Source organism: Limulus polyphemus, unplaced genomic scaffold (genome assembly GCF_000517525.1).
Source record: "Limulus polyphemus unplaced genomic scaffold, Limulus_polyphemus-2.1.2 Scaffold100, whole genome shotgun sequence".
NCBI lineage: Eukaryota > Metazoa > Arthropoda > Merostomata > Xiphosura > Limulidae > Limulus > Limulus polyphemus.
In genome coordinates, this window is record NW_013665710.1 from 685,736 (window position 1) to 706,563 (window position 20,828).

At 34.8% G+C, this 20,828-nt stretch overlaps 1 long non-coding RNA gene across 1 annotated transcript in view; it reads right to left on the bottom strand.

Moving 5' to 3' along the window:
• Positions 1-10,199, bottom strand: part of LOC106469988 — a 14,519-nt gene extending 4,320 nt beyond the window's left edge. Inside the window, exons 1-2 of the long non-coding RNA XR_002613118.1 lie at positions 9,572-10,199; positions 4,011-4,143 (exon numbers count right to left, since the gene is read on the bottom strand). This is a non-coding gene — a long non-coding RNA (uncharacterized LOC106469988). The remainder of the gene's footprint in view (positions 1-4,010; positions 4,144-9,571) is intronic.
• Positions 10,200-20,828: the final 10,629 nt, after the last annotated feature.

A 20,828-nucleotide genomic window follows, 5' to 3' on the forward strand; every position in this document is an offset into this window, starting at 1 on the left:
GAAGCAACGAACCACAGGAACTGAGACATAAAAGCTAAAAACACCTACTTTCAGGTAGACGGAATTGTATAAAAAATCAAACTAAAATGGCTGATTCGATTTAGTTAAACAATTTAAACACAGATATATCCACAGTGTCTCATATTAATCCATAAAAAAAAACTTAAACCTCTACCTACGAGTGACCAAGGATACTGCATGACGCTGCATGCTAAACCTACGTTACCTCAAGCAAATCTAAAGAGATAAGCAGTTGGGAAGGTTACATAAATCTGTCAGTACAGTGTCAGTAAATTTGATGTTATCGTAATTCGAAGTTAACTATAGAAGATTATACAACGAGAATAAGGATGTAAGTCACAATGAAGAATAAATATGATATATTTGGTGTATTTTATTTTGTTTTGTCATAAACTGTTCAAAAGTTAGCTTAATTTATTTTAGCAGCAAAAAAAAAAAAAACAAAAAAACAATCCAAATTAAGGTATTTCAATGTTTTAAGAATTTAGTTTAATCACTGGCCTTGATAACTTTTGCTGACTACCCAGTTGCTTTAAATGACAAGTGGGAAGCACATTCTGAAAAACCCTCCAGGGCTCTTCTCCCCTTCCCGCCCCTCCTCCTGGGTCTGTTCCACTCTTTTTTTTCCTTCGCCCCTGTACTTTCGACAGAGAATAATGCGACATAATACCATGGCAGATAGCGCAAGATTTACATGACAAGACACATTTTAAACAGGCGATGTTAGTCTTCAGAAATATTGTATCTACTTCCAGCGTTAACGTGTATAGAAAAACAGACAAATCCGCTGTCTGACTCCCAGAGAATTATTTATACCCCCCCCCCACACCGGATTAAAGCATACAACTGTTAACTATATATTTTTAAATACTAGATTTATCTATTTCTAAACGGAAAATGACTTGTTAATATCTATACCAACACATTCTTAGCGTGATAATCATTTCTTGTAGAATGAATGTATCTCGATGATTTGTGAACTAGAACAAGAGAGACACACCTGGGTAAATTATATCAGTATAACATAAACTAACGTAAATTTTACGCACATTTTTTACAAGAATGTGATATTTTTCTTTGTTTGTTGTCAAGCGCTAATCTACATAATGGGCTATTTGTTGCTGTGCCCACCACGGTTATCGAAAGTCGATTTTTAGCGTCATAAGCCCAGAAACTTGCCACTGGGGTACAAATGTGACATGAATTCATGTACACTCATTCAACATAAAGTAAATAGAAAATTTCCTGTATCATGTTGATGATTCATACAGGCTTTTTACACATGTACCGGACTTTGTTCTGAAGCACGTGGAAGAGAATTACTAACCGCTGAACTATTCTGGAAATAAAAAAGGCCCGGATTTAAGAAACACATATAAAACACTATGCTCTCTTCCCGCATAAATTTCTAATGAATATTAGAAGAAACAAATATAAGATAGATATAATTTGTACAAACATTCTTACTGTGCTAGTAAAAGTATATCTTAATGATCGTCTGTCTATACTCGAGGACTTTATCAGTATTCAAGCCTGACAGACCAACAGAAACCATAACCATGAGTTCTAGCAGGAAAGGCTCACAGGAAACACTTTTACCTGTTCACTAACTGGCCGTGGGATCATACCCTGCATGGCTGCCACTCCGGAACAACTACCGGTCAAACTGCGGATTTACCTCCGCTTGCACCGAGTAAGTTGCGGGAGAGGGTAACAGGTACAACGCTTAACAGCCAAGTGCTCAAATCAGAACACAGCAGCGCGAAACATGGCTCCATTGTAGAGTTTCCCGCCAAATAAAAACGTAGGGCATTCTACTTCCCCACTACATTCTAGAAGTGAAGAAACAGACTACATGGGCTTTATTAACTTTACTCATTTTGGTTTCGAACGTATTTTTTATAATTGTTGAAGATATAGTAATGTTTCTAATACCATTGTGTAGTTGTTATAAAACAAAGGATAGAATAATGTTTCCTAGTACCACTGTAAAATTGAGGATATGATAATGTTTCCTAGTACCACTGTAAAACTGAGGATATAGTAATGTTTCCTAGTACCACTGTGAAATTGAGGATATGATAATGTTTCCTAGTACCACTGTTTATTTATTGTGAAATTAACTCACGATTGAATATCCTGATTTTACAACATCTATAATTTTGAGTCCTGGGAGCGCCATATGACTGATGATCAAATCCTACAATTCGGTCAAAGAAGACTAGTCAAACTCAGTCTCAACGAAACTGCATCTCTCTAGTCTATCAGTTCAAAATTTGGGATTGTTATTCGCAGATAGCCCTTTGTGTAGCTTTGCACGAAAATTCTGAAACCAACACACGTTACTCGATGCTCGGTTTTAAAGGTAAAAGAAAATCAGGTATAAAATACAGCAGTGACCAGTAATATGAAAAACACACATTTATACACATTTTTTGAAATCTATCATACAGTATATTACACTCTCACTTTGTGTGTACTCTGGTAGGCGAGTACTGTATTCGGAACCAACAGTGTGAATATTACCGTGATTTCCTAATGCAATGAAGTCATTGCAGTAAGCGAAACTGTAAGTTTCTTAGCAAAGGAAGTGATTATTGTCATCGGGATCTTCTAAAGCCCAGTTTGTGTTAGCAAGAAATTGCCACACGCCCAACCAGTTCTCTCATCATGACAGGATTTCCGTTAACTTTCGGGTAACTTCGAGACTTCTCGTAATGATGTATCATATGCTTTAGTTAAAAAAGAAGTAGAAACCAAGCCTTCATATAGTGTGTGTGCTATACAGAAAGTTTAAGTCACGTGATGCTGGGAGGCTGCAGGCAGTTTACCCTCCCACTAAAAGTGACTCAAAGCTAGTGTGAAAGGGCCGACGTCCCTCATACAAAGTGCACTGGAGTGAGACAAGGTTTGGGATCTACCAAAGATCGTCTACCTGCTGCCTTATGATAATGTAAAGGCCTTCGGGTTTCCTGACCAGCTGGATCCTTCATTCAGCATGTGCTGATTGTGTGTGTGTGTAAAAGCTCTTGATTTCGCATTTCCCTCCACATATCTTCCTTTATCCCCTGTCCAAAATATTAACAAATCAGCAGATCTTTTTCTTTTCTTCTAAGCCTTGTAAAGAATATAAATAAACATCTCTACATCCTTTCACAAGCACAAACACGGTACACCAGAATACATATCATATGGAAAACCAGAAAGCTTACTCTTCAAATGAAGCTTCTTTTTTTTGCATACAGATCACGTATTAGATATGGCAGGTTCTTTTCTTCTATATACAGCTAACATGTATTCACCAATCACAGTGATTTTTTTCTAAATTGGCAATTTCTTATTGCACGTTTGCAAATGCATCATATGTTTATATTTTTTCTAAACTTTTCCTTAAAAGAGGTTCCACTTCATTTGGAAATGTTCTAGCAGATGGTAACTGCTGGCTTTACGAATTTCTTTGTAAAACCTTGACAGTCAAATTATGTCTACAGAGTAAGCCAGCGATATTCTCACCTATGTCCTAAACACCACCTGTCGGCAGTTATTCTAGTGGCAAGATGCTATTTACTTGTTACTTGTGCAAAAGAATTGCCAGTCAATACCTACCAAGACTTGTTAACCTCCCCCAACAATAGACGTCCACAACAATGAGAGCTCTTGGGGTCAAGGTTAATCTGTAGACTTCAAAGCGTCTCATTTTTGTAAAATGCGGTTATATTACACACAAACATATGACCCACTTTACTGTGCTCCTCCACCCAATACGCTTTACAAAAAAAAAAATGTTATTCAATTCTTATTAGAAATACTAATAAATAAATAACAAAATATTATTGATGAGCGATGTCGTACTTTTTTAAAGTCAGTGAAACTCAAATGTTTACACATACTGAAAACCTGCGGCTTAAACTGAAAACAGCACGAAATAAATATAAACAGTGGCAGAAATAACTAATAAAATATCACCATTAAAAGCATTAATAACTTACCATGACTATTGGGAAAGTTGGTTTTTCACAGATTTTGAAACTGTCGTTCGTTGAATCTTTGTTGCGGGTGAAGTACCCTTAGTATTGTAACTTGTGGAACTTTTAGTTGAATGTTTTCTCTTCTTCAAGTATTCTGTTTTAAAATAATAATATATTGGTCATGAAATATCTGAGTTTGGGAAATAATTAGATATTATTAAAAAAAGAACGAATTGTTTAGAAGTATCAAGATTACGAACTACAAAAAAAGGTCTTAAAGGAAATCAAATAAAATTGTGTTGCCCTAAAATAACTTCAGCTTTAATACTAAACAACTGCAAACACAAGAAAGTTTGTGATGTACTCACTCTAAACGATTAGAAAGCAGCACCTCAGATAGCAAGTGGAACTGATAGAATCTCTATGTGGCACCCATGTCTTCTCAATCTAATAGATCTGAACCGGGACAGCAGTAGCTAATTCACAAGCTTCTGCTCTTAGCTACTAGCAGAGTTGTTACACCTGACACAATGAGTCAAGCATTTGTCCCCTTAATTGCACCCAGATTTAAAAACAATGCTTCTTATGGGAAGCCAAGTCTATTTAAGCGTGTTTCTGCTACTGGTTTGAGTTTTAAGGCTATTCAATAGTTTCTGTGTTTGCCCTTATATCCGTATAATTTCTAAAATGAAGATAAAATTTAAATCCGTTGGAAAAGCAAGAATTTCTTTTCAATAAAGACACCACAAAGTACAGACTACAGGGGCTTATTCAATATTCTAACTGTTTGAAAAAATCCAAAGGCTTGAGATGGTGATGATGTCATTACTGTCTACACGTTCTGTTGTCTGGAGCCATTCTTCCTGAAACGTCGGTGTTGAAAATCCTAAAATTGTCAAGCAACGAGAAAATGAAATCGATGTACACCCCAAGTAGAAATAGATCTTCGACAACAGCCTGAGTTCTGACTTCACGATCTCTAGTTTGAATCTAGGAACATTCTGCTATCAAACCAAAGAACCACAGTTTTAATGGTGGCCCTTGTGTATAAATGGGCATCATATCTAAATTATACAAGTAGTTCTAGGCAACAGTTTCCTTCATCTGTGAATTATATATATATATATCGTTTGTTTGTAGCCTTTAGGCCAACAAAAACAGGTTTAATTGTCGTTACCCGCATGCACTGTTGCAGACTTTTATCCAAGTCTAATAGTCTCTTCATTTGTCATGTTCATTTATCCAGACCTTGAACTTATGCTGTTTTAAATTCAAACCACATAAAACAGCACAAGCTCAACAGTGAAGACCCCAGGCTACCAAGATATACTTTCTATATTACACTTGATCAAAGTTTTTAGTCCAATAAAAAAAAATGAAGAGGGAGCTAGCAATCAGATCATTAATCTAACGATGTGAAGTCTTGGTGACTGTTTTACTGCAATCTACCAAGCTGGTTACGGAGTCAGTAACTTAAAATAATTTACAAAGAAACAAACACGTTCCACCAATTTAGTAAGATTACGAAAAAATGAGAGCCTTAGGGAAGTTTGTGAATTTGATGTGGTCCCTGACAGCATGGCGCCAAGCTACGGGCGAGAAACATCAAGATAACGACTAGCACTAGCACAGGTTGTTATTTGTTCGTAACGCCTCGACACACTTCGATGAAATCGTGTGGCCAAAAACAATTAGGCCAAGACTAACCCAGTGATCAACTATTTCTCATCAGATTTACTTTTCAGCTAACAAACAGTTCTAGATTTAAAAAAGTAGCAGATAAAGTTGCCAAAAGTTTGACCAGGAATAAACGAAAGAATCAGACTTGACAAACAAAGACTTCAATCTGAATACCAGTAACAGAATTGCGTAACTACGTAAAAAGAAAACAATGAACAACTACATCATATTATTAAGCCATAGTAAACTCTAATCTCATGATCCCCCAGTGGCTCAGCGGTATGTCTGCGGCCTTACAACGCTAGAAACCGGGTTTCGATACCCGTGGTGGGCAGAGCACAGATAGCCCATTGCGTAGCTTTGTGCTTAACTTCAAACAAACAAACTAATCTCATGAATTAAGAAACGTGTGGAAAAGCTGTTTTTTTTTTACAATTAAGTACAAAGCTGCACAATGGGCTATCTGTGCTCTGCCCACCACGGGTATCGAAACCCGATTTATAGCATTATAAGTCCGCAGACATTCCGCTTTGCCACTGGGTGGCACGCTGTTTGTACTTCAACAACAAAGAACAAGGCTGCGTTTGGGGTCGAAATCTTAGTTTGTGCATTATTATTACAATGCAGCATCAATAAAATAGTTCTATTTTCGCCCCCTACACCGTGAGGAGAGCTGAACAGAAGCGCCCTTTCCGAGACGTGATGAGGCTTAAATATAGTGAATTCTACGTCTGTCCCTCACAACACGAGAACAGCCGAGTTTCTTCAATGCTAACTGTGGAAATAGTCTCACGACCATCATCCACGTAGCACCTTGGAACTAAAAATGATAAGTTAATAAAATGAAACCAACAATGTTGTGTTATAATTCCCCCCGTACAAACATGATATTTAAATGGCTTTAATAAAATTAATAATAATTATAATTTATAAGCTGATTCACGCTATAATAGTCGTTGTTCGTGAAAATTGGTGATATATATATATATATATCGCACCTAGACCATTAGTGTCTACAAGCAAAAGTTCCTGACCACCCCGGGTTGTCTTTTAGGCTCCAAAATCTTTTTTGAGGCTTGAAAGTTTTTTAAACCTAAATTCCTGTCACGAATTTGATGATACAATGTCTATCGTATCCCAGGTGGCATGATGAGCCCTGGTATTAGAGGAAAAGCCTTGTCGGCACTGGATATAACAGATGTAGTATGGTTGATATATTACAAAATACTCTCCTTTGCTTTAACCCACGAGTTTTAAGAATTAATGGTCGACATAAACACTAATAAAAATTATTGGAAAAACTTTAGTTCAAATTAACATTCACTGAGCACAGAACAGAAAAGTCGTCAATCTTAAGCTTACAAAAACAAATAATTTTTGTCCGGACAGTAAAAAACACTAGTAGTTCGCTCTAAGAACCTGGCTCTAGTTACTAATGAGGTAATTGCTCAGATTTTAATAATTGTATCAATGTAAAAGCAGATGCAGGATAATAATATACAGTGAAAACTGTCGATAATTTAAAAATCGGTAAAAGTTCATGCTGTTTGGGGTCACACGAACTCACTGGCACCAGTCTTGAAGGCTAGTCGCTACAGCTAAGGAAAGTAGCGTTATCTGAGACAGTATACACTTCACGTATCTCTAATAAAACTGGTTGTAATGCCCTTTAGGCGTAGCTCTTGCCACGTGACACTAAGAGGATGCCTTGTGATAATTTCAGTTCAAGCTGTAACTTGTCAAGACGTGTGGATTCAATATCAGATAAAGCAAAGTTTTTCAAGTAAGCAGCATGCAACGTGGACTAGAAAACGACATCAAAAATCATGTATGTTTTATTAACTGATAAGGTTTAACTTATATAATTATGTATCTTAAAAGCACAATGCTTTAATAGTCTAAATTTCTAGAAAATATACTAGCATCTCCTAAAATAATAATTAAGAAACTAATTTATAACACTCAAAATTCTCAAGAAAAAAAATATATAATGTGTTTCTCCTATTACATTATACATAGACTCAGTGACTTTGTTTTCAATAATCATATGACGTCAAATTTTGATGTTTAAGTTGGTAACCTGGTGGTAAAAGATTATATGTGAGTTCGACAGCTAACCGCTTGGGAATTACTCTTATGTAACAATTCGCACTTGGTTAAGAAAGTGACAAATGTGTTGTTGTTTTTTATCTCTTCTTAATCAATACAAATTAACAGTTATTAACATTTGTAATAGAAACCGTGTAAAACGCAGATAATTTTTCTTCTTGTACCTCATTCCTCTTAAGTTGCTCATTTCGTCCTTTAAACGTTTTAACGTTGAAAATTATTAACATTATTAATTTATAACAAAGCTATGGGTCAAAGTTAAATACTGCAGAAATGGAGAGTAGAAAGAAAAACAAAATACACTTTTTAAAAAAAAAACTAAAGAAAAATATAAAAAATAACTGTTATGAAAAAAACTTAAATGAATAAATTCTACGAGTCACAACAAACCCTAACACTGACTTGTAAGAGATAAGTATAGGAAAGACAGTATGCCCTATCCATTAGGGGCTAATAATCAAAATAGAATGTTTGTAAAAAAAACGTTTCACAATGTATGAAAAAATATACAAAGATACGATAGTGACCTATTGAATAAGCATTACAAAAATTTAACACTTCATAGTGACAGCAAATTCGTTAAGACTGAAACAAACGTAAAATCAAGTAAACGATTTTTATTACCATTATTTCAAATGAGGTACTAGTAGGTAAGCGATAATGATTCTATTTTAATTTGTTTAACGGAATAAGAACGATAGCATTGGTTTCTAACTAAACCAAGCACTGATCAAAGCTATATTTTGCATGTAATTTAGACATTAAACATCCTGGCATTTCTATCATGTACAATTAGGGAGAGTAGTATTACTACACATTAAAAGAGAACATCCACACCTTAACAATTTTTATTTCTAACAAAGGCTGTTTTAAATATGGGTCATATTTTTAATAATGCGCCCATCCTTCTTAAATATTTGGGAAATTTAGTTATTCCAAGCTACACAGATATTTACCAGTTCTATGTATTTAAAATGAATACTTTTTTTTAAATAATATGAAACAGCACAATGCTAAGCGTTTGGTAGTTAACACAGGTCTTTTAAATCACATGATGTATTTATTTTTACATTCCTCTATTGGCAAGTAAAAATAACTCAAGACGCTTAACTATGCATCTTTAATTTTACTCTATTTATTCAATTTATTTATTTTTCAACATTTGATCTTGCTAAAATCAAGCCAAAAGTATTATTTTAATGGTATTACTGTAGTTTTTGTGAGATGTGTAAAGTTTTGCTTTTTTTGCCGAAAGGTATTGTTTCTCACAATAAGAAAAAAATAAGTGGCTATATTACATTTAAACATTTTAAACCATTCTGTTTGTTCTGTTATCAGATCAATCATGTGAAAAATTGGGATTTAGCGTCGGATATTGAAGAAATGTAAATAAGTCCGATCAACATCCACACGCCTTCAGGCTTCAGCTTGTTTTAAACATTTGACTCATTTTTCGTGCATGTATTTATTAATAATAATATTATGCACGAGGACGAGCAAAAACTTGGGCCCATACTTAGTTCTACCTTTATATATTTTCTCTTTTTTTAGATTGGTGATAATATTGATACCAGAAAAAGAATACGAAATACCAGTACCAGATGAATAGACCAAAACTTAAAGTTGAAACAGTAAGAAAAAAACTGAACGTGAAGCATACAGACTAGTACAAGTAGTAGTAGAATATTCTTTTTCGACATCAGTTAAGGCCCAAGTTTAAATTAAATACTACTGCTCTAACTAGACTGTTTGAAGTACTTCTCTAAATAATAATTGACCGCATAACGATATACCTGATATTTTCTTCTGTTGCAGTTTTGTATTTCCACTTTCATTTCTAAATGATTTCGACGATGGTCTAGACTCTGTGCCAGGATTAAAATTGAACTTTGCATCTTGAGCGTCTGTGAAACTATCTTCTCTTTCCTCGTGTTTCCTACAGCGTAGTAGGCCTACTCTCTTCAGTCCATAAGATGGGTGTACTTCTTCCCCGTTTTCCACCGGTGTCCACTCATACCGACCATCTGTTGGTGTTTCGGTTTTAAACTTAAAATTCCACCTTTGTTCGTCTTCTTGCTGTATCCTGCTCAGCTCTTCACGTACAAACCACAAGTTTTGCTCGTGATCAACGGGACCAAACAGAGCACGTCGAACTGTTGAATGTTGCGGATTGCAAAAGTTTGTCGAACGTTCAATGATTCCGGACATATTTATTGGTATCACTAGGTCTACTTGTCCCATGATCATCTCTAAAAATTAAAGTGTCTGAACACCTTTAATCGCAAGATCAATATTCTACACTTACAATGTTAAATAAATGCTAAATGATGAAAGAAAAGGTGAAAGAAGTAACTAAACTTTAAAACACAACCTTTTCCAGCAAAAAGCGCCCTTAGCGCGACGCTACTCAGCAGCCTTTGCAGTCGTTATTTTTATCACCCAATCATTGCTTTCCGAGTATAGCGTGGGTCAGAGAGGCGGGAAAACTTGGTGTCAGCTGATAATAGAGAGGTCTATAATTGGCTGAAACCCAGGCTGTCCGTTGAGAACGTATACTGTGTTTAAATCCACCCTTCAGACCTTAAACAGAAGGATATACAACTCTTAAATTTCATAAACATAAAAAAGGTGCGCTTCTATTAATTTCCGAGTTTAACTACTACATATATGTTTATATTATCAACAATTTTCCAATAGGGTTTTACAATGTCCCTATGTGGATATGTTAACAACGACTGGGTATTTACCCCAACAATACAAATAGATGCAAATCTAATGAAACCACAGACCAAACGTAAAAAGAAAGAAAAGAAAAACGTATTATAGATAAGCAGAAGGAAATTATCTTACGTTAATTAATATTTAATAGTGATAATTTTTCAGGAAAAATTGTTTAGATTCAATTCTTACGTATAAAAAAGAGGGCGCTGTGTTAAAATTTTGTTTGTTTTTGAATTTCGCGCTAACTCTTGGGCTACTCTTTTATCAACGAAAGTGGGATTGACCGTCATATTATAACGCCCTCATTGCTGAAAGAGCGAGCATGTTTGGTGTGACGGGGATTCGAACTCGCCATCCTCAGATTGCAAATCGAGCGCCCTAACCACCTGGCCATGCCTGGCCTGTGTTAAGCGTATCTTGTCTTTTATATATATGCATGTATGTATTGCATGAAATATCTACGGTAATTTTGTAATAGATAATTAATTATTTCGCTAATTCGTATATGAATTATACATGTAAGGCTATTACAAAATAAAAATGTTATTAAAAAATTAAATAGCTTTCATTATCGAAATATTAAAAAATCTATGAGTGAAAGTAAAGAGTAGTATATAAAAATATGTTCACCACTGTACCTGCTATATCCAGTGCTGACGAGGCATTCTGTCCTATACCGAGTCTCATCAGACCGGCTGAGATACGACGGGCATATTACTAGATGAGACGTTATTTATACCATCAAATTCCATGGAAAACAACTGTTGTGGTGAATCTCGGATAAATTAGTAAAGTGTAAGTTTTATGCATTTTATTTTTAAGTCATTTACAAACCAAAATTAGGGGAAGGATTAATAACAAGATACTATAAGTTATTAACAAATACAAACCCACATAAGCACTGGTTAATTCTTTGCAGTTCATGTTTTGTTTTATAGCTCCGAGTTTTCTTTTTAGGAAACGTTTATCAAAATGAAAATTTTCCCTATTGAAAAGCAATAAGCCATAGCAAAAGCGGAATGAAAAGTCGACTGAAGGATTGTAGTTTTTCTTTTTTTTTTTTTGATGATAGGCTTTGACGAAACTAACTTTTAGCGCTTGAATACACCGTTCTTGCCTAAAACTATACAAATCTTATTAATAGCCAAAGAAGTGGAAAACTAGAAATTTTCTTTTAGGAATGGCTGTGTAAATTCAGTTGCTATGTCATTTACCTAAATTATTTTTATTTTTCCAATAAAACCATACATACTTACGCTGTACCACAGAAAATTAAAATAGTCGTGGTGTCGTATCTAAAATGAACCGGTTTTATTTAAGAAGATTTATTAAAAATATTAAGTTACATATTTCGTCGTAACTTCACTGATTCTTAATTTTAGCAAGGAATTTATTGTTTAATGTTGTCACGAGATGGCACTAAATGCAAACAGGATTTTTTTTAAAACCATTTTCGAAAGTTCTTAGTAGTATTTTGACCTTGAAATGAATAATTTTTCAAAATTAATAAAATGTTTGTAATCTTAATACGTTGTAAGTATGCATGCTTATTGAGAATAAGCTTATTGTCTTTAAATTAAAATACTCATCGCTACTTAAAATATACATTATACGAGTTCCCTCGTGTATTATAAAATAAATACTATTCTTCTTTCATGTTCTTTGGTTTAAAACTGCTAATCAGCGAAAAGGGAGTAAAATACAATACATTATATTATATTATATACAATATATTATATTATGTCAGGGTCCTAATATGAAATTCAATAATATTCCAGTCCCTAGAGTTGCTAAGGCAACTAATATCAACTAGTCTAGTATGGGCTTACTGTAAATGTTATTTTAATAATTTATTTTTCAGATTAAAAATTGATGTTAATAACATAGAACTCAAATATTTACCGAAACCACGAGGTTACAGATGCAAATACTGTATGTATGTGTATATATATATGCTCCGATACCTACTCTAATAATTTGGAAGTGAACATAAAGAAGAATGTATAACAATATGCCAGTCACGCTGTAGTCGCTATAAACACATACAACAGTTATGATGTGAATTAGTTGGTGAAGTATTATCTTATATGAGTCATTTCCAACTCAGAATAAGTGAAAGGATGAATAATTGGCAAATGATTATTAATCATAGCATAGTAGGTTTTTATCGTTTGTATGATTTAATAAACATCTTAATTACAAACTCACAAATCTACAAGTAGAACTGCTCAGTGTAAAAAGAGTAAAAAACAATACACCAACAAAGAAGCCGAAACTTCATACACCTCCATATGCGAAACAGGTATTACCAATTGAAAACCTCAGTTGTTCTTTATATATATATATCTGCCCCCCCCAGTGGCACAGCGGTATGTCTATGGACTTACAACGCTAGAAACTGGGTTTCGATACCCGTGGTGAGCAGAGCACTGATAGCCCATTGTGTAGCTTTGTGCTTAATTACAAATAAGCAATATATATATCTGTCTAAGCTTTCAATACGATGATGTATTTATTTACAGTGCAAGAGACGCTGTTATGATTGTCAGAGAATGCATGATATACAATATAAACCTTGTAAGTCGCCTTTCACACTCTTAATTGTAATGGCGTTACAGAATAATTACTTGGTTTGGATTAAAATTCACCTCACAGAGTATCATATAACGATTGGATAACTCTTCTGATATTTATATGATTTATCTTAAATAGCACGTAGAAAAGGCATAACTTTGGTTTCATAGATATTAAGAGGGGTGGTATGGTAGTTACTGTGTGTTATGCAAGAGCATATATTTTAGCCTGTAATGATAGGTATACTATAGTTACTGAAATGTGAAGGGGATGCATTCCTCCCCATCCTCCATGTAAATTGCATCTATACATGTGATTTTTAATAAAGGGCCAGAGAAAGATACTAAGTAAACAGAAACTCGTGAATAATAAAACGACAGACAATTCGTCGTTTAGAACACGTTTAAATTTACTCAAAAAAAACAAAACGCAAATATAAGGAATATTTTTGATAATGTAAAAGACGACACAATGCTCTTCCGAATTACTCTAGTCTGTTGGTACTAACAGAGTGGGGGCGGAGTAGAGCAGACTGGTCACGTGGTCGGTCGCGCCACCCTACCATGACTGGCACGCGCCATATGGTCCAAGCAAATCACTGTTTTCTGCCACTGCCAGACGCGCTCAGGTCAAATGAAAACCATCGACCTCGAAGAACAGACGAACGCATTTCTCGGTAAAATAACAAAAATTAATCGGACGTACAAATATGATGACATAGTTTACTTCGTTCGTAAAACAGCTAAATTAGAACAAATACATCGTTCTTTATAAAGATAAAACCTCATATTGAGTCGAAAATCGCGTTAAATATAAATCATAAGCATGACAGGATAAACCATTGTCAACATATAAACTATGCATTTTTTTTTAAAACAAAAGACTTGAAAAATAGCATTAAAAAACAACTTAAATAGAAAAGACCTCTTCACGTACACGTACAATTTTGAGTTCTAACATATTAACGTGATCTAACAACGAAGTTATTGTTCAATATACCTAGTTCCAAGATGCTTTTTTACTATTTCTTAAAATTCTAATAATATTTAAACCGCTCCTACATACAATTAACATAGCTTGCTATTACCTGGATCTATGATCTCTAATCTTTTTTTCTTGTTTTCCTCTTACAGAGTGGCTGGTTCTGTCTCATCATTCTCATAGTCAAAATTCAATATAATCGGTCGTAATTTCAAGATTTTTACAAATTTTTGTTAAAAAAAACTTTTCGTAATAAGCGAAAAGCCATTTCGTCTTTTACCATCGTAACCTTTGATTTTTAATACGTCTTTATCAAATTCCTAATCTCAATGTCATGTGAAAAATATAGGTGACTCATATAATAACATCTAGCATAAGCGTCTGTCTTTATGTTTTAAGTGCGTGACTGACTCGCTTTTAAAGTTAAAAAGCGTACATCTGATGTTTCCATGCTGGACACCAGCGCAACCATAAATATCCAAGAAGAGCCTCACCCAAGTCCCTTATTTATCCTTTTTGCCCCAAGCCAAGCCTTTTTTTATTTTATTTTCAGATTGAACGATTATATACGCATATACGTTTGCGAAACGCGTGCTAATCGGTGTCCACGCACTCAAGGTATTTACTTATGGCTGCTTGCCAAGCTCCACCTGCCACGCTCCGCGCGCAAGTCGCCCTGCTGACACAACATATAAAACTGTAGATCAGGGGATCACTGAACTGACGTACAGGTGGATACACAGTAATACTTGTCATTTGAAGAGCGCAGGTGGCCACAGGTTGATTTCTGACAACGGAAAATTGGTCATTTTTGAAACGAAACAAGGCATGTTTTGGTTACACTATTTTATCTATGCTGATGGCAGAGAAATAATAGAGAAAAGAATGAAAATAAATAGGCCTAGCAAAAATATAAGAATCTCAGAATGTTAAACGAAAGAATATACGTACAAATTTATAAATATAACACTGGTGTAATAATAGGAACGATCCACGTGAACCTGATCGACATGTTTATTTTGTTCAATATACTTATGACACTGGTGTTACGATTGAAAGGATTTGTATGAGTCTGAGCAGAGTAGTTATTTTCTTCAATACGTTTATACAGTGCTGTTATAATGGAAAAGGTTCGTGTAAATCCCAGCAAACTGGTATTTTGACCGATGGGCATAGTTTTTTAAAGAATTATCATCAGTTGCACATAAACTGACTTATCAGGAAGCTGCAAAGCTCAGCTCGTGAAGGAAAGCGTTTAATTTTGCTTTGTTTTATCAATTTTCTCGTTTAATAACTATAAGTTGGTACTGGGGACAAAAATCACAAACACCTTTAAAACGAAAAAGGGCTAAGTGGTGCCGAAAAAATAAAAGCTTAGAATACAATTAACTGGCATCTATCTGTCTTCTTATCCATTTTATAGTATAAAGAAAGAAACAAATAGAAGTACAAACTTCTTCGCAAAACATCTTTGCGTAATTGTACTTTGTAAATGTATGTATACAATAGCAATAAGAACGTCATATCGACAATGATATAGCTTTCAATCCCACACTTATGGTATCGTATAAAATGCTATTCAGAAAAAAAAGGAAACACACAAAACTATTAACACATATTCTAGTATTTGGTAAACAAGTATGTATGTATAATAAACATACAATAATCATCTTCTGTTTTCTCTAGCTCGGGTTGCTTTTTGCAGCGAATATCACCCGCAACGACATTTAACATTATGAAACGTTGTATAAACAGGCATGGACAGCGCATGAGCAACCACATGAAAGAACTGGATCAGGAGGTAGATCCATTGTGTTCTGAGTTATCTATCTGTCAGAGGATCTGTAGTGTTAAGCGGCTGATCCATATTGCTGTGCGGTAACAGCTCTTTGGATGTGTTTTATATCAAAAAGACCAAAGATGAAATCCCTACCACAAACACTATAAATACTGTTGAGTAAGTGTATTATCAGTTAGGTGAACGTAGAAGGCTTCTTTTATCTTTTTCTTAAAAAGAAAATCTTCTGCATCGACCTAATTAATAACCACAGTCTTGGCTCATTGCTTCAATGTGGTCTACAGATGACGCTGCAAGTTTAATTGTAGCTACCTTTGAAGGAGCTTATCCTTACTTGTTTCCTAAACCATAGGGAAAGTTTTCATTTACTTCTGCTCTGAAACACCTGTGGTTTGCCTGATGAGGTGGCTTCTGCTGATTTTTATTTAAGAGCATATATATAAGTGCTTTTGTTGAATTACAATATCATAATCACAGTGGACTTTACTTTTGTCACGCAATATTTCCTGTAGAATGACTTTACTTTTTTTCAATAACTTACACTAGTGATGTCGACTTCATACACACTAGGTAGCATAAATCATTTATTTTGTGGTTCTAGCTGAACTTCTGGGAAGAAAGGCCTGTGAGCTTTCTCTTAAAACTTGTAACTTTCAAAGGCAGAACAATACATTTTGGTGTTTTGGTTAATTCGTATAAAACACAGTGTTGAGCAACATGCTGAAGAGCGAGATCTTGAATTGGCACAGAGGGCCGAATACGATATTAAAGCGATTTTAAATAAGCAAATCAGTAAGTTACGTGACAACTACAGCCGAAATAAAGTCTCATTGGCACGGGATGTATCAGAACTACATTTTGACATTATTTGATGTTACATGGGCAACGAGATGCCACCGAAAATGGATCGCTTTTGGAAAGGGTATGTAACAGCCCTTTCCTTTCTGAAATATGTTCAGATCGGGGATTTAGAATTTCCAAGGCAGGGATATCTGTTGGTTTTACTGGCATTAGAAAATATAGGAATACGGGTCATTATAACCATTCCGAAAGAGGTCTGTAACAAGTTATTATACCCCAGCAGTGGCGTTTGTAACAGGTGAGAATCCATAAATCCAAAGGTCAGTGGCAAAAACCGTTCACTTGCCCCAGGCAACAGTGTACAACATACCCAAGAATTATCTCCCTCCAGAAAAGCAGTACAAGTTGCTTCCACGATACATCTATTCAACCGTCGCATACTTCAAGTAGCTAGAGAATGAAACGGCTATTCATGCTATTCTACATGAACACGTACCGGTCAAGTTGCCTAAGGATCTCTGTGCGATCAGACTATTGAAACGGGCGCTGAAAAACCGTCGTCCTTATACACTAGATGGCTTATGGAAAATATGCATGGAGGAAGGATGTGTTTTAGACATGACAGCCTTACGATGGGTTCTTTTGCAATGGAAACTATGCTGCAAGGTTATTGCCAAGATGCACAATTGCCCGATAGTACATGACTAGGAATGGCGACATAGACTGTAAAGACGTGGTGAGGCTCCAAAATCGTTTTAATGTAACGAACTCAACTTATTTACATACAAACATATTGTACACAAATGAGGATGTAGTCAGTCACATAGTATTTACTCACCAAGACCTGCACTCTTCTAATTGTCAAAGCATTGGTGGTTGAACATTCATCACAAGCCCAAGGATTTATTTATATGAAACTGAAGTATCTGTCCTTTGTCTGGGTCACGAACTTTAAAATATGTGTGGGTGGATGTTATGATGAATAGCACAAAAGTCCTAACTTTTACACAATTTATTTATAACATAATATATTATTACAGTATTCATTATTACCTCAGCAAAAGTTTTGTGTAAGCTTTAAGAACTCACTATGTATATACTTAAAACATGGTATACGCTGTGCGATGATCAGGGTGATTTTGTAGAAAGGAGTAGCTGCAAAAATAGTGACGGTAGGAGTGCTTTCTATTACCCGCTTTCAACACCTAGCTTTTAATGTCCATCCACACTGTTTCACGTTATTAATTAATTAACGGTCATTGGCCGCAGATGTGTCTTATGGGCGGAAGTTTTAAGGTCACAGTTCAAAGTAGGAAGTGGGTATAACTTAAGAAATGTTTCTTCATATTAGCCTTATGGTGGCTGCTGGAATACAAACTACTTCTGAATTTATGTATTATTGAAATAGTAGCGGCCATTTTTTTTCATTGCATTCCTCCATAAATAGTGCTAACGCACTCTCTGAGATATATAAGACGTTTGTGTGCTCTCCCGCCATACTATGTTTATGTTATTTTATAGAAAATTTAATAAAGCTTTTTTTGTTTGGTATAAGGGCGTGGCACCTTCTATGAATGTAGTTAACGTTAACTCACGTCAAAGATAATAAATGCTCAATAACAGCAGTAATGGGGTGGAATGGTGTGAACCCTCATTAGCATGCCCTTTGATTCAAATTATAATCCCACAAGGTTTGGTTGAGATTGGCACAGCGACCTAGGGGTAGTTAGATAACGGACAGACAAACAAACAGACACACATGTTTTTGTGCTTTATATATATATATATATAGAGAGAGAGAGAGAGAGAGAGATAAAAATTTGAAATCTTTGAAAGTCGTCTAGATTCTCTGCGATATTCTGGCAAGTTGGCATGCATGTTCAAATATTTGTTGTTTTTTTACAAAGGATCTCAATAAATGATTTGAAGCTGCTAAAATACCCAGCTCTGCCAAAGCGCTTCAGAAATCCGTTCTTAAGTCATGTCTGTAGTGAAGTGCTTCTGTAGTTGTATTCGTAAGCAGTTCTATGCTGTTGCTTAAAAAATCAACGATAGTTACTAACTTCAGATGTTCTATAACATCTCGTTGTACATCGTTATTTACAGTGTTATAAGTCTTCTCATACCACGATCTGTTGCACTAGCCTCATCTTCATCTTCTAGTTTATCAAGTGTAATCTCTACAGGAGGAACGGTTGTATACAACATTCTGTGTTATAATATCTTCATTACATAGTATAAACCAAAAAGTCTGCTATCATGATTTGATAACAGTTTCGAGTGAGATGCGTGCCCACCCCTTTGTGTAGAGATTCTATTTTTTACTTCATATGTTTTTTAAATATTTTTATTTAATAACGAATGAAAAATGACACGTGTTGATGAAGATGCACTGTAAGTTTGATATGGGAAATATAACATTGTCATCGATAATCACCACCTGGACCAACCTTCCATTAACTGGAGATAGCTTCACTAGTTTCATTGTTCACGTTCGAAATGTTGACCTGCTCTTTTTGTAATAATAGTTAGTTCACTATAGATCTGGCTTGTTCTTGCGCGGTCGTTTGGACTTCTTTTAGACATTTGACTTAGAGGAAAATGATTTATGCTTTTATAGACATTGTTTAAAAGAAGTCAACACTAAGTACAAGAAAGACAACAAACCGTCATATAGATCTGAAAATGCAGACCACTGTATTTCACTTATTGAACTTAATGTATTTTAGCGTATTTTACATATTTGTACATATTATATATCGTTATATAGAACATAAAATTGTTGAGCTATACTAAACATTTAATTGTTAGTGTAACAATAACTGTTATTAACCATCTTAAAATTCTAGTGGCGTGAAAACAGCAACAGATGAAAAAGCATAATGACGTAATTTAGTATTGTAAAACTGTATTCAATTCCCAGTTGGTGTTTGTAGCGTGTTTTCTACTATACGACAGATATTTGAGAAAAAAACATACAACATAATTGGTATCCCAGAAACTCTAAGTTTGCATTTGATACTAATAAGCATTTGTTATGCGAGGGGGTGTAACACTCTCCCTGGATATGGGTTTTACATTATTAAGTTTATTAATTACTGGTGCCATAAAGTAAAATTAAATCCAAAGGTATAAAAACATATAAATGAATAAAAAATAGATGCATTCTGCTAACTCTTTCCTCGTGCACTAGCTGATCATGCTGGTGTTTTCGAAGAAGTTTCCACATAATTTTCAACGTTTTATAAAAGGCTTGGAGTTCGTCAAGAAAGACAATGGAAGGGATTAAATATGAAACAAGTCTGAAATTAATATTATTTTTAAAGCTCTATTCTTAGCTACGGGCAAAAGGAACTTTCTGGAGAACTTCCGTTTATATGTTTCGAATTAATCATTCTACATCCTGCCAATTCCAATAAAAGTGTAACATACGTTTTATCCGCTTCAAATGTTGTAAACAACGAGTAGGTCTCGAAAGTTATACATTGTAACCAAGACTAACACAAAATGAATATTTGTAATAAATATTCTCATCACTAAGATGATGAGGGGTAAACTTGAGCATGACACATCCACTTACAGTAAACATATAGTTTCATCAGCTTTATACAACTGTATAACTAACTTGCTAAGGTGTGATTCATCCACTTACAGTAAACATATAGTTTCATCAGCTTCATACAACTATATAACTAACTTGCTAAGGTGTGCTTCATCCACTTACGGTAAACAACTAGTTTTGTCAACTCTAAACAGACATACATGACTAACTCTTTTAAAGTACACAATATCCACTTACTGCAAACAATTAGCTTCATCAACTCAATAACTACTTGTATGTATCTCAAACAACTGGCAGCATGAGCTGTATAAAGACATATCACAAAAGAAATCATTATAAGGTTCACAAAGCAACAACTAACATGGGACGGTTTTTCAAGTTTCATTCACGCAAAAGCTGAAAACACTGTTTGTTAAAAGTACAAAGTACATCTACCTAACTAATAACAACATGTAATTTAATTAAATGCTACAGATTATACAAGATGTTGTGGTTTCTACAAATCAGGTTTTTACATGTTGTTATTTTTCCATACTTAACACCTTATGATTCAGATGTTCCTTTATAGTTAACCACCAAACTTATATGTCTGCATGAGGTAATCAGAGCCTAA